Raw genomic sequence first — 16296 nt, 5'->3', positions numbered from 1 at the left:
GAGCTGCGCTAAAGCTACACCGTATAGGTCTGTGTTATGTGTATAGAGGACGCGGGGTTTTGTTTTTGTTTAAACAGTGTATATGTGTGGTTTTGTGCATGTAAGGTCCTCATGGTTTTACACACCGCGGTCTCCCTCCACTCTCCACTGGAGCTAAAAGCCCCGAAACAGAACGGTAATTGCCCAATTAGGGCCCTCGCTCTGTGGGCCGCAGAGCACTATGCGCCTCCACATGCTCACAGAGTCAGATAATTGAGCTGAAAGCAAATGAACGGATGGCAGACAAACAAGCTACTAGAAAATAATTACTTGGAGTGTTTCTTTTCAGTACCTGTACAGCGAATTTCATTATTGTCAATAGCCTCTAAAGCTGCTCGAAACGGTGGTATTTGTCATTTTCATAGAGACTTGATAATGACATTAATTTGTCTTAATGGGTTGGTTCTATTGTTAAAAATAGTAAAATGAGCAGAAATTGTCTTTCCTCAGCAGGTAGAGAGGACTTCACCACACTCCCGTCAGGCATGAGGAGATAATTTGGTGTGCTTGTCAAATTTCCAATAATTTGTTATATGGAACATGAGTAATGCTAATACCATTAATGTCCATTTTCCTCTAAATTCATTACTGCCCTTTTTCCCTTTTATGTTTTTAATGCCTCTGCCATTTTTCCGTGCTTCAAGAGGTTATACCAGGACTGATTAAAAACATGCACATTAAGATTTTTGCCTCATACACTGTCACACACACACACACACACACACACACACACACACACACACACACACACACACACACACACACACACACACACACACACACACACACACACACGTCATTTATAACATCTGTAAGATATGCCTGCCGTCAGTCATCCTCCTAAAGAACTGTTTGTTCTGAAGTGTGAAGTGAAGTGTTACACCCGAAATATTATTTCAGTCGTTAGAAAAAGGTTATGTTTCAACAATAATTTAGACAATATCAGCTTTAAATGACAAAATTGTAAATAAACAACTATTAATAACATTACTGTCACCAAGAGGATTCATTTTTTTAATTTAAGAATTCGAATTTGTGCTCAATTACAATATACTGTCTGTGTAAACCTGAGAAATTACGTTTCACGCGTTAATATTCCTCTAAAAGAAAAGCTAATTGCATCCAAATAATATTCAGATACTTTAATGCAATTTATTTAATTCTTTAATGTTTTTTAATTTTAAACGATGAGACAATATTTTTATTCCAAATAGTATCTATAGAAATATAGATTTAAATGTTCATAATCACATCTTCGAACCTTGTGGAGATGAAATGGAAGATTTAATAAAACATTTAGTACATTTGATAATACATTTAATAAAAGATATATATATATATATATATATATATATATATATATATATATATATATATATATATATATATATATATATATATATATATATATATATATATATATATATATGTGTATATCCAAAATTATATGATTTCTGATTTCTGAGTCACTGAAAATATTTAGACAAAGGATAAATTATCCACAAAGTGATGGATATTTACTTTAATGATGTTAAATTTATGAATACTACTCCAGCACAGTGTATTTTTAAGTGAGACATATTTAAAAAAGAATAGTGTACAATGCACATCAATACAATATATTTTTCTGAAACCATCACAATAATGACAGTAATGTGAGAACAGGTGAACAATTCAAAAGCTGGAAAAAAAACAAATCTAAATTGAAGTAAGTCAAATGGGTTTTTATTGTTTTTTTACCCCGAAAATTACACAGTAAAATAAAATGAGAAATAAAATGTGGTGAATCCAGATTTTTTTTTTTTAAACATTAAAAATTATGCCAAAAATATAATAAAACAGAAAACTATTTAAACTTGAAGGAGAGAGCGACCGTTCTAGCCCGAGGCAACAGAGGCAGCTGCTGGGAGGCGATACTAAATCTGCCTCTATTGATGGCTCCCTGCCTCCATGGGACCCTCCGACATCACTGAGACAAAACAACACCAAATATCCTGAACTTGTGCACACAGTTAACATCCTCTGCACCTGACGCGGAGATGGCAAGATGAGCAATCCCTCATCCCTTTCCTCCATCGTTCCTCCAACCGTTAGCAAAACGATGTGAAGTGGGAGCAAGAGGAGGATGGCGGCACAATAAAACTAATATGAGTCCATTGTGCAGATTTAATGCTGCTGTGTGCTTTCAACACCAATAAAGAAAAGGACTCAGCAAAGCAGTTACAATTTAAAATGCTGAACTGTAATTGAGCTCACCAGGACATAATGCAACATGTAGCAGCTGTATTCTAAGACATTTTATTTTAGGATATAATGCACAGAAGCTGATTGTGGCTACATTTAAATTTGGGGATTAATCTCATGCGTCTGAGAATTTAATTTTGGTTTTAGGGATTCTTTTAAAAATCATTCCCCTCTAGAATTCATACTCTTATTCTAATGATTTAAAATATAAATAGATTATATTGTGGCAACAAAAAAGTGTAGCTTTATTGTCATATAAGCTATCCATCCCGCCACTTATTTATACAAGATTTTGAATCTTGCTTTTACATTTCAAGATCAGATTAAAAATCTTTCTTTAAATGTTATCTCTAAAGAAATTTTTAATAAATGGCCAACAAATAGTGAAAAACGTTTTAGGCGACACTGCTCAGTGTGGGTGTACATGCCTGGCCTGCAGAGGGCGCTGGTAAAAATACAATAAGATACTAGTGAAGGTTAGTTATTTGTGATCAGTGTACAGTAAGTAGGCCATGTTGTGCTTTCATATCAGAAAATTGGAAAATAAATATATTTGTTTTGACTTTGACACAACATATGAACAAAATAAATGTGATGGTAAGATGTTATAATACTTCCAAGGTTAACAATTAATATAATTATCTGTTATGTAATATCACATGGTTGTAAGGCCTCTTTGATGTTGTTGTTGTGGTTGCTAATTTCCTTGGTTCAAAACAGACAACTAAAGATCCGTATAATCAGTATTAAGTACTGACTAAATTTTACAGTAAGGTTAAAGCCAACAATAGAATTATAACTAGATGAGCAACAAAACTCATATGTGAATATACATTACTTTAAAGTTATTTAATCACAAATGCATGGATTCATGTGTAAATTTGCCACATTATGAGAATATTTTTGTTATTTTTGTGAGTAATCCTACATCTCTTATGACTTCAATCTGTACATTCACTTTCTGCTCAACAACCTGAAACTTCACTCACCTCATAACTTAACAGAGAAGAGAATCATTAATGTGAAATCTTAATAACTCTGTTTAACCTGCCGCATCGGCATCTTCTTTCATGTAGTTTATAGACATTTAATTAAATAGGGACTGGCTTCTCCATCATGATCTTCTCCTGCCTTTGCAGGTCATACATTCATATGTTTACCTCATAATCCCTGACACCAGATGGCATTGTCTCATTTTGTCTTTCTTGCTTGGTGTGTGTACGTTTTTCACTTGCTGTCACTCCTATGACTTTTTTTATACATGCCAAAACTTATGTTGCAACTGGTTAAGCTGCATACCTACATTTGTGTATCAAAGTGCTGGAATAATTATAGCCCACATTACACCTGGACGTGCAGCTGTTCTATTTCATCTCAACATATACTATTCCCAAACTTGTCACAGAAGCAGGAAGAGGCATTATTGATACATGATAAACATTTGTTTGAAATAATAATAGAACTTTAAAGTCTCTCTTTTATGATTGAATTGTGTGTCATCATCACACATCTTGCAGAGTCCAAACAGATTTGACTTTCTGCTCTAATCATTCATCAGTCATCCAATCACATTCACTTTTGTTTCAAGTGACAGATTGATCCTTTAAAAGGAAACAGAGATTCACCAACCTGATGTTTTTGTGAAAGGAGAAATGCTCAAGCTGGTGTCCGATTTCAAATGTATTGGAATGAAATCTGTCGTTTGAAAAGCATGCTAAAAGGGTTGCCTGTACTATCAAATTCATCCTGGCTAACTTTAGGCATATAAGATCATACCTAACATCACAAGCAGCCAAACTCTTTATGCATGCTGTGATCTTTTCTCACATTACAAACTGTTTTATAGCTGGTCACAAGCAAGCACGACAACTCTGAAACCAATTGAGTCCCTTTACAAAAAGATAGTAAAAACACTTAACCGAAAGCCCAATCGCTATAATTATTGCTGAGTTGTTGAAAAGCACAATCTATTTAATGTCGTTAGTTTTAAACATTTTGCAGATGCTTGCCTCGTCTTTAAGGTTCTGAATGGGCCTGCACCTCCCACACTGAATCAATTCATAATGTGGAAGGATAGTGGCGGCAGGGTAACAAGTGCAAAGACCAGAGTCTTCTCAGTCAGAGCCATTAACTACTGGAACAGGCTTCCTATTGAGTTAAGAGAAAGCACTAATTACCTAACCTTTAAACAAAAACTAAAGAGATGGCTTAAAGCAAACCAAACCTGTAATCACGAGTAATCATACTACCTCATCTCTGACACTGCCGTTACATACTCTCATTGTTTTTATGTATTGTATAGTATTGTATTGTGCCATACAGTGTTGTACTATAGTGTTTGCTGTTGAATTGTACTGATAATATTAGGCATCTAAATTGTAATAACTTGCTCTCTAGCTAACTCTGGCACATTTACATTGAGGTGGAAACTGAAATGTTGATTATCGTACACTGTCCGTGGTAAATAAATAAAAAAATAAATGAGCTGGACTTCAGGTGATGCCTTCATTATATTGTATTGAACTTCATGAGATGTGTTTGTAATAATCAATGGTCATGATGGTGTACAGAATATTGGAAACATCTTAAAATACTAATGATTTCAAAGATAAGGTCAAAGCTGATTCAGGCCTAATAAGTCGGACAGTGAAGTAACATGTTTCATTGCATCTACTGGAGTGATGCTTGCTGCATGGAGTAACGAGCCACATGAAAGTGGATGGCAGCATTTTATGGAGAGACATACCTCTCGAAGCCAATCAGCTGACTAAATTCACCGCTTCATTTTAAACACTGAGACACAAAAACATTGTCTGCAAATCTGTCTGTAAGATTAATAAACAAATTACATTTCAATATCTGTAAGCAATCACATAAGTTTTCCTTTCTGTAATTAATAAGCTTAATTAATTAGGTAAATGATAAATATTGGCAATATGTTATTCCAGCTAACGATGGGTAGATTGCAATATCATCATATTATCTATGATACAATATTTCAAGTACGGTAAAAGGATTTATTTGTCTGTGATCTGCAATATGTTGACTACATCTACAATCTACATTGTTCCCTCTAAATTATGTTTTTGAAGTAGTTAAATCTGCACTTGTGATCAGAGTACCATAACTGAATCTAAACCTGATACATTTTCTTTTACAATAACCACAATGGGTTGCTTACGTCTACTGCTATCAGTATTGACATTTCTGTGTGTCCACGCATAAAGCTGAGAGTCAAATGTGTTAATATTTGTCTAAGTGATACTTCTGCTTGTATTTAGGTGTGTATGAGTCTTTTTAGATTGTGTAAAATGTCATAAAGTGCTGTAAGTACCAGAGCATCGTTGTTTGACATGATGACTGAGCTGATGATTCATTTGCGAGGCCTGACTCCTGTTTGGAGCTTCTTATGTAACACTCTGTTGAATAATACTTTTTAAATAGAGACACTCTCGCTTTCTTCTTGGGATGATATGCGACAAGGGGAAAAAATAGGAAGATAATGGGAGTGAAGGATACAAAATATTTAAGTATAAGCACATGACAATTATTCAATACAGGTTTCCTGCAAAGATCTGGTGCCTTCAACTTTGATGGTGAATGGCAGAGTGAATAAATATGTTATGATAAAACAGGAAGTGCTGTACTGGATTGTAATGCATACAGCTAAATGGAAATTATTTGAATACTGTCTACTGTTTCTCTGGATGTGCAATTTTAAAGAGAATGTTCAAAGAAATCCTTTCAAAACTGTCTTAACTTTGTTTGATGGTATTTTCTTCAGGTGGATATTCTGATGTGTTTTATTACACAGTATAGTCAGGGTGATGTGATCCATTTAAATGACCTGGGGCAGTGGTGGAAAGTAGTACATTTACTCAAGTACTGTACTTAAGTACAATTTTAGATACTTAAACTACCCAACAGCATATAAAGTAGCTCAAATGTGCTCCACCTCCACCGGCTGGAACATTAATATGCTGCTTACGTGTGAAAGAGTCAGTAATAATATTGCAATAATATAACTGTTAAAGGGAACATTATGGCCAACAAGTACTTTTACTTTGATACTTTTTTGTATATTTTACAGTTAATACTTTTATACTTTTACTTTAGTAAAATCTTGAATTGAATATTAAATTGTAGTTTGGTGCCTTGTAATACATAACAGTGGAATATGAGGCATTAAAGTTTGATTATTGTATAATGTCATTTTGGAGAGATTTGTCTCTTTGTGATATCCTTATTAATATAATTTGTCACATTGATTTCAGGCATATCATCAGTCAGCCCTACATGACAGTCAAGATTTTAGGATGAACTCACAAAACACCAAACAATGGAGTTGATTGAGCACGACGCTCTGGTAGCTCGTGTTGGTTTGTGTTTGTTTATTTGCACACCAGTGAGATTTCACTGTGGGCCATCTTTTAGAAAGTGATCTGCATGTTCACTATACAGTTCATGTAGTTTGTAGTATTTTATGTTTTACTTCTCTCATTACTCTAAAGGTTAGAAAGGTTTAAAAATGTGGGCTAAAAATTAAATCTACAACCAAGAACATGTATGACCAATGTCTTTTCTGTTATCTGTTATCTGTATTCATTGTTATTTTATTTAGTTTATTATTATTTTATTATCATTATTGTTAATAGTAGAAGTATATCTTTTTTACTACTCATACTATTAGAACTCATTCAAGCTAAAACCGTATATCACCCTCGTGCATAAATGGCAATAGAGACCCACAATACAACATTAACCAAGTATTTAAATTAAATTTAAAGGATATGCCCAGTGTCTCATTTGAATAATTCATTGATGGTGTATCTCCACCTGCTTCTGCCTCTGTGCCAGTGTCTGAATTTGTGTGACGGAGGGGCTGAATGGTGATGTGTGACACACTCCTGATGAAAAATAACAGCGGCCCTCAGATCTGCACAACGGCTGATGAAGAATCACTGACTTTTATTGGTGCCGAATAAAAGGATGCGATGAAAGAGTCAAAGGCTGAGGGAGAGAAAGAGGGATTCAGAGGGAGGGGCGGAGGAGTGCAAAACAAGGCCCCATCCATCACACAAGTTGAGAAGACACATTCCAGTGCCCTTAGCAAGAGGATACATTCACTCAAAGTCACAATAGAGGGGGAATCTGGGAGAAGCTGGGAGGGGCACCCATCAATACACAACCTCACCCTTGGGCTCTCTGTGCGCACAAACTCAATGCCCCTTCCAGTCCAATTCAGTTCCCTCTATAGGCATGACAAATGTACATTTTGCTGCCAATGAATGCGTTCATACTCGGAACAACAAAACAGGCGAAAAAACAAAATCACGGCATGGATGCTAATAGTTAAAATTCTTAATTCCCCTTCTCTTCCTCCCTCCCTTTCCCTCCCTCTCTCTCTGTCTGTCAGTCTCTCTCTCTCTCTGTCTCTCTCATTAACCGGAGTTGGAGAAATTTGAGCTGGGGTTGTTGGATATCTCTGTCTGGCAGAGTTAGTGGGGATTTTAGGGTGGAGGGAGCAGGTGATGGCTTTCTGGAGTGCACTCATTTACACTCCTCCCTTTCTCTCGCTGAGCAGCGTGAAGAGGTGCGGGAGACGAGGGGCCGCCTCCTCTCACTCCTGTGAGCTGCACCTGCCAGGGGTGAGAGGATCAATTGTGAACTCTGACCTCGTACCTTCCACAATGCCCAATTATTACCCATACCATGTAATATATACATCATACATTAAGGATGGACAGGAAAATTACATTTCTGACATTAAAACCAGGGAGTTGTGCAGCTGCAGAAGCTATTTTCAGAAGAGTAGAGCAAATAGGATGTAAACAGGAAAGATATTAAACTAACTCCAACCTGCACTGTACAAAAAACACTCATTTGCATAATGTTAACCTGCTTTTGCTAGTATTTGTCATCATAAAATGTAAACTTCTGTAGTTTTTACTTGACTGCTTCACTCCCCATCAGTGTCCAAGTGCTAGTTTTTTCAATGGAAATGTACTTTCCACAATGCCCATGGATTACTCATACCATATACAAAATGCATTAAGGTTAGACAGAAAATTATATTTTTTGTCATTAAAGGTGCCTAATACGAGATTGTGAGCGTTTCGATTGCATCATCTGAGCCGCCGGCTCGTAGCTAACGGTGCTAACAGAGCTAACAGTACAAACTACGACGAAAAAATGCTGACCGAGCAAGGACCTACATATGGGTACAGACCAGCAGAGAAAGATATTAGCCTGACCACAACCACACTTTTTCCCATTGACAATTGAACATTAATAAAGATATTGTCTGGATGATAAATAAGTATTGCCAGCAGCCAGTTAGCTTAGCAAAGCACGGAGATGGCAAACAATCTTGCATAACCCTCCATAAAACCACAACTTGTCATTTTTATATTTCAGTTTTTTTTACAAATTGAACAGACAACCTTAGCCTTTTAGCTGCTGGTAAGTGGCTCTTAGTACCATTGGACAGAGCAAGATTAACGTTTTCACTCCCACTGTTTTTAGTCTTTATTCTAAGTGAAGCTAACCGGCTGCTTGCTGTAGCTTCATATTTACTGTACAGACATTAGAGCAGTATCACGCTTCTCATTTAAACCAAGCAAATAGGCATATTTCCCAAAACGTCAAACTATTCTATTCATCTTGGACTAAATTGTGAATTATCTGTTATTGCCTAAACACTTTACACAGCGAGAGAACCAGCTTAAATTGACAACACCCTACACTGCTCTTGCACCAGATAAACGTGGATCTAGATATTGATAACCTGTTGCTTGCATTTCCCATATAAAAATAGTTTTTACTTGAAGGCGTCACTCCATATCAGTGCCCAAGTCTTCATCCCATCACCATTGTGCTCGTTATAAAAAGTGTCCCAAAAAGGAGGCCTCTTATTTTTTTGGTGTCATAGCATTGAGTATTTTGCTGGCAGCTCATTCTGTCATTAAACTGGGTACAAATGGGTATTATTCAGTGCACTGGGATCTATTTGGGGTTTTGTCAGGACTTGGAGTAGTGTGAAAGTTGGTGTCAGTGGACCCCTGGCCTAGTCCAGCTGAAAGCCAGTGTGTTAGTTTCTATGGTAATGGAGAAATAGTAACTACCTCCCAGCAGCGTCCCGCCGCGTGTCGCCTCCTGAATAGAGCGCATCTGCAGAAAACTGGGGGACCCTGTGAGATGGGCAGTGACCCGTCATAATGCAGACTCTCACATATATGGTCATATATAGACATTGAATTAGCCCAAACCTCTTCTTCACACTGCTTACGTCATAACTCTTGAGACCGAGCCATATATTCCCCGTTTTGTCAAAAGCAGTGTGTGAGACGGAGTAAAAAGCCGTCACAGAGGTCATTAGGATGGAGGGAGGGGGGAGAGAAGTAAAATGAAACAACCAAAAAGTGTGGGGAAAAAAATCAAACAAAAGCTCACTCCAAATCACAAGGCCTGCAATAGAAATTTGAGAAGAAAAGTTATGAAAATCATACTGGGTGTGGGCTCTTATTTATGCAAACGTCCATAAATTTCTCATTCATTGCCCTGAAAGTGATGCTCAAAAAAGACTCAAATCCATCCTTTGAAGAGTGGGTACGATTTGAGGTTTGGAAAATGTAGCCAACCACCAACCAACCAACTAACATGTAAAACAACAACTTCAGAAACTACTGAAAAAAGAAAATGTATCCTAAGATTTCTTTAGGTTGTGTGGCTGAAAAGTGGGCAAAATGACAATGGTTTAGTTTTCAAATGTCAGGAAAGTTTCTGTTGATATTTAAACATTTGTATCCTAAAAAATTAAAACAATCCCAAAACAATAGTGACCTCTGAAAGGAGGCTAATGTGAGATGAATGGAAAGGAAATGGGGCAAACCGCAGGAGGTCATTAATGAGAAAACCATAAACTTAAAGGAATCACCGTGGTCTTTGAGTCAGCTTCCTTTAAGAGTTTTCCCTGAAGCTCATCCCCATCCTGTTGTTTAGAGAAACACTCTGAGAATGAGGTAATGATGAACTGCTGAGCTGAAAATTGGTAAGTAATGGTTACATGAGTAGTTTTTGGAGTGTTTATCCCCCTCCCTCCTGCTCTAACTCTCTGACCTCCCTCCTCCCGAACCCTTACCCCCCTTGGTGGTTTCCCATGGCCTCCAATTGATTCAATTAAGTGAACACACACATACCATATGCCTAAAGAAGTTTTTTCTCGACCAAGCACAAAACGGCTTGGCAGCTGCATCAATTAAACATATTTGATGCCGATACTTTTGTTAAAGTTTAAGACAGAAGTTGAAATAGTAGGAAATTTAGCTATTTTCCTTTTATTTTTCTGTTCTCTCATCCTTTGATTTTCAGAATTAAACCTACTGGAAACATCAGAGCATCAAAAATGAAAACTCAGAAAGAAAAAAAGACAATGAATGAAGGAGAAAGTGAATGAGGGGAGGCAAGAGGGGAGGAACAGAGAAGTAAAGCGGTGAAAAGGAGGGAGGAGTAGCGAGTCACCATCAGAAGTTGTTCTGCGCCGTAATTTGGCTTTGTTTTCCCGACAATAAAGCCTACTGCATGTTGGCCTACAGCATAAAATTCGGCATAGAGAAATGAGGCAAACATTGAACATTGCAAAAGACGCTTTGCATTCTTTCGCTTTTGTACGTGTGGGACTGTTGATGAAAGAGCAACAGACACAAAATAGGGAACAAAGGGGGCAGTGTGGACGGAGGCACTATCACTGACATCCCCAGCACTTTGAACAACTTGTCAGCGCAGACACTGAAGCAACTGCATTCTGTCACATTTGTGTACAAACCCCTTGAAAGGGCTGGCTGACCTGCCCATATCCCTTTATTGGGGTTCAAATGGCAAGAGGCATTCATTGTGTCTGGGAGAGTTCATTAAATTCATTGGTTTGACCTGTTATTTCTTGGCCAAAAGTCGGCTGATTTGGAAAAATGTGAGTCAGCCATACGTAATAGCCTACTGACCTCCACAGGGTAACAAACCCTTTTGAAGAGCATTTCAAGGCTTTTATATGAATAGGGTCAAAGGGGAAGTTTGAGACATATCTATAGCAGAACCAATGGATTTACATCAAAAGGGATTTTGAAATCATCCGAAGATATTTAGACCTCTAATGGCTCTGTGGAGTTTTTCTGACAGTATTTTTGAGCAAAACCCAATTTCTAATTATTTTTCATTGATGAGGAAAGTGTGAGGATTGATGAGTCTCGCATGTCAGAAGACACAGTTGGACAATTCAATAGTTAACAAATGCTTTGTGTCTTAGTATGACTGACATTGGATGGCAAACGGCATTGCTTTGTACCATTTGTTTTATTCTGAAGTTGAAAAAGTTCATGGAAGACATCTTTGACCATTTCAGTTCCCAGAAAATCATCACATTTAGATGTAAATGGGCTCATTAGAGAGGCCAGACTGTCAGGTTTGCATCTATTTCCCATTAATTCTAGTCAAATGGCCCACAGCATGCACTTTCTTGCTGAGTATGAATATAAAATTATTTTAAATCGCTCTTTGTTCTTGCACAAAAAAGTGCCAAAATTGGATGACAATCGTGAACAAATTGTCCAAAAATATTTTTCTTTTCATATATTTTTAAGTACATTTTTTACCCATCAACTTTTGATGTTACGTAGCTGTTTTTAACTGCAACACAATATAAAGAAAGCTGCTTTGATAGCTACATGCATTACCAGAATATTCAAATCATTTCATTTAATATATTTTATTATATTCTTTGTAAACAATAGAATATCACCATAGCAACATATCTTCATATGTTCGTTTTCACGTTTTGCCATTCTGACTTTTCCTGTGTTTTCCCCATGCTGCCTTCCGCTGCCTACCGAATGCCTGATTCCATGTGAAAGCAGCATTAGTCTAATATGTTTTTTGTTTTTTTCCCCTTTCATTTATCTTGTACTTGGTTCTTTTTTGTGCCCATAAATGTTTTCAGGCCGTAGACAGTGAGTTTGTGTTTTTGCTATTTTTTTCCATTTTGGTCCAGTTACACCAGACTGCTCCATGATCTTTTGGGATTTACTTAACATAAAGTCAACACATCAGTAGTAGACGTTACGCCAAGGCACTACCCAAGGGAAGACACAAAATGATGCATCTCAGTCAATAACCCAAGCACTTTGTAACTTTCTCCATACTGGTGTTTATGTTTATATTAAAATGCGACGTGATAAAGAGACTCTGAACCACTGAACTGCATGGCGCATCATATCTGCATGGTAGCTCCCAACATTTAGTACTTTGCTACATTTACTTCCTGGACAACAAAGAATGGTGAACAAAAAAATAAGCTTGCTAAAACACCGAACTAAACTCAGAGGGTTTGTGGTAACAACCAGCACCAAACAAGCTTGGCACTGTCTTGAAAACCATCTGAGAGTATAGTCATGTTCAACGTCACTGATTGGACCTCCATCAACAATGTAGCTCTTTGTTAGATAGCTGTTTAATTGTGTGTATTAGTTATTCATTAACTGTTCAGTCATTCAGTCAGTGTGGCCAGCCATGTAGAGGCAGCAACAGCACTTGAACTGGACTCAAACACATCAGGCTGAGGCATAAATTAAGCAATTGTTTTTAGTTTTTCTAAATTATTTTAATTTGAAACAGTAACTTTAAAGGCACAATATGTAATTTTCTGCCGCTCATCCTCAAAACAATAACAAAAGATGAAGTTTTGTGATGTTGTGAAGTAGCATGAGATCATGGGAGTTGTTACCTTGATGTCTCTTTGGCCGTTGTTTGATTTGAGCTTGACTTCATCTTCTGTTGTGCCGCAATTTTGCAAATTTTAATACTATTATGTGCACATTATGTTTATTGTTTTTCTTCTGTTCCTTTTGTTGTATTTGTATTTGCTTTGTATTCATTTGTATTTTGTGTCTGTTAAGCACTTTGGTCAACAGTTTTTTTCAATTTCAAAGTTTGATTTGATTTGATTGCAGGATTCCTTCAACTATCACAGAAGTCTCCTTCTCTCCAAAATAAACAGACCCAGTGATTAAAACCAGTAAAGACACTGACGATAGCAGTTCCAAGTTAAAAATCAGTGCTTCTCTGATGCTGTTCGTTATACGAGCCGAGCTGCTGCTAACCTTTGCTCAGCTTGTTTCTCTGATAAATTAAGATACAATCTGATGTTCGATGATTCAAATCTTTCATCTTGTTAAAAGATATAGATAAAAAAGACAAAACGTGGCTTAAAATCTGATCAATTTATTACAGCTTCTGGCAGACAACTACAATGCTGACGTTTGTGCTAAAGGATATGACTACATTGATGGGGACCAAATGACACAATGCCTTGATTATAATAACGGATTTCTTTTGGTTTGAAAATAGTTGGAATCATTTGGGATAATTCACACAACTCAACCAAATAAATAACACACGTCTAGTCGTATTTAGACATTTTTAATGCAGACAAATAATTAGTATGATGTCTTTCCATTTTGTCAAAGGTGGCTTCTCCAATGCTGCTGATTGCAGAAGTGACTTTTCGTAAACACGACTATGATCCTCCTACATTGTTTGACTTTCATTATAAACTCTCTAATGGACCTCCATGACGGAGGGTTGCTAGGAGATTTTTACGAAGCTCCTCAATGAACCGCAGCTCAGACTTTTGTCAGAATGACGTATGGTGCGTCATTTGTCATATTCACACATGTGGAGATGTGTCTGTGTGCAGTGTTGCCTCTTGCTTTTCAGTTTGTATATTTGTAACTTAACATTCACAGCAGAATAAATCCCACATATGAAATGTATTGAAGCCTACAAGTGGATGTATAAACACAAAAAACTGAGGCGGCAAAGAGGCATAGTGTTTGTGACACAATCTAATCTTGTAGTATTTTAAGATATGTACTTTTAATATCAAATGTGTAAAGATGATAGTGATACTGCTCAGGTCACTGATAGTCAGACGTTGTTATTGGGTGGCTTTGTCTTATTAATGGTGCTCTCTTTGCAGCTTGTAAGTAGAAATTTCAAATCATCAGAAAGCACATAAATAAACATAGAAAGAAAATAGGAAGGACTATATGAAGGAAGGGACAGAGAGCTGTGTGAAAGTTGTATTATAATTTATAAGATTTGTCGACATTTTGCTTTCTCTATAGCTTTTCTTTGAATTTGACCGACACTTGTTGAGGAACCAGGGGAGACTCAGTGTCTTCGTTGTGTTGTCAGAAATTTAAAAAGAGAAAAAAGGTTTTTCATATTATGCTGTAGCACTTTTTTATTTTATTATTTACTCAGAATGAATCTAATGATAAGTCAACCATATTTACAGGGGCACAAATTCAGTATACACCTAATTGTATTGTTCTGTCCTGTATGCACTCCTGCAAAATATGTGACTTTTGTGGTAGTGAAATTGGGTTTGTATAAAAATTCATCGAGCTACAATTGTGACGCTTTGTACTTTCAAACAATGTTTGAAATTAAAAAGTAAAGTGAAGGATCAACCAGATGTCTTTTACAATATACTTGTTTTAAGGTATTTGTATCTGTTTGTTTGTCTACCATATTTATTGTACATTTTAATATTATATAATATACTATTTTTAAATGATGTTTTGATTATTGCACAGTGTTTATTGTTATGCTCCATTCACCAAGTCAAATTCCTCGTATGTGTAATGTATACTTCGCAATATACGGTTCTGATTCTGATGTCAGCCAACACAGTAAAAATCCCTCTTCAGGCTCACATTTGGGCTGTTTCTTGTTAAGTTTAACAATGTAGTACTGAAGAAGAGAAATGTGAAAGAAAGGTTTCTGACAGCAAACATTTTTGAGTAAATAAAAAACACATTTTCAAGCACAATACTTAAAATAACTAGAAAAAAAAAGAAACTACGCATCTGAAAACAATTTGAAGTCTAATGTTGATTTGCTGGATGTTTCTCCTAACTTAAATTAAAGTAAAAATGTGATTTGATCTGTTTAATTGTGAGGCAATGCTGAGTAAAGCACTACTTTTTCATTTATTATTTTGAAATGGTCGCTTGAATATCATCATCCTAAAATGATCACTGAAACGGCTCGACTTTCTAAATATAATCAGACACTGTCCAGCATTATAAATACAGTTAAGATAGTTGGTTATTTATTCCTTATAACTGCAAATACAAAAATGTTAAGCAATTAGTTTCCTCAGTTTCACTCAAGTCCATGTTCACCTGTAGAGCCTTATATCTGACACTTCATGATACCTCAAACGACTGCATCTCTTTGTCGTTCTCCCTCTCTCTTAAGGATTCATTAGTCCCTATAGACTCCAGCAGCCTCAACATATTGCACCATTCAGCTGGTACTTATGTGTCATCTGTTATCTATTGGACTGGTGTTTCTGGTGAGCATATGAATGATAATCAGGCCTTTGTGCGTCCATAGAGGTGCAGCAAGATCCGCAGTCTGTGATGTTGCCTCAGGGGGAGATTAGGAGGGGCAGCCGGCCCTCTGTGTCACGTCGACAGTCACAGCGCCCATCCACGGCTGGGCCAAACCCCACTGGGACCTTAAATCCTGTTACACTGTCAGCTAAAACCATCATTTGTATTAGAGATGTGTGGGTGTTTAAGTGTGTGTACATATTAAGTGAGGGGGGATAGTGTCTTAAACTATGAATTATTCATACCAAAAAGAAAAGGAGATATTGACTACATCTCCATAAACAGACTGCTCTCTTTATGTCATCAGGCACGAGATCTTTGGGTATAATTGCATAAAAGCCCCTGAAAATGTGCTTCTCCAACGGCACAGCAGGCACTGGTCAGTGTTATCATCGGGGATGAACTTGAGTGATGGCAATTGTTCCAACTTAATATCTTATAAATAATTTACTATTTCAGGGCATTGCTTTCCCCCTATCAAACATAAACGTTAAGAAGCTTTACCAACCCACAGCTGTATGCTAGTTACTGAACACATGGAGCTCACTGGTTTGTGGGG

This window comes from Cebidichthys violaceus, unplaced genomic scaffold (genome assembly GCF_023349555.1).
Source record: "Cebidichthys violaceus isolate CVI_PGR_0920_01 unplaced genomic scaffold, fCebVio1.0.p SCAF_20, whole genome shotgun sequence".
Classification (NCBI taxonomy): domain Eukaryota; kingdom Metazoa; phylum Chordata; class Actinopteri; order Perciformes; family Stichaeidae; genus Cebidichthys; species Cebidichthys violaceus.
Note: the sequence above shows the minus strand (reverse complement) of the source record.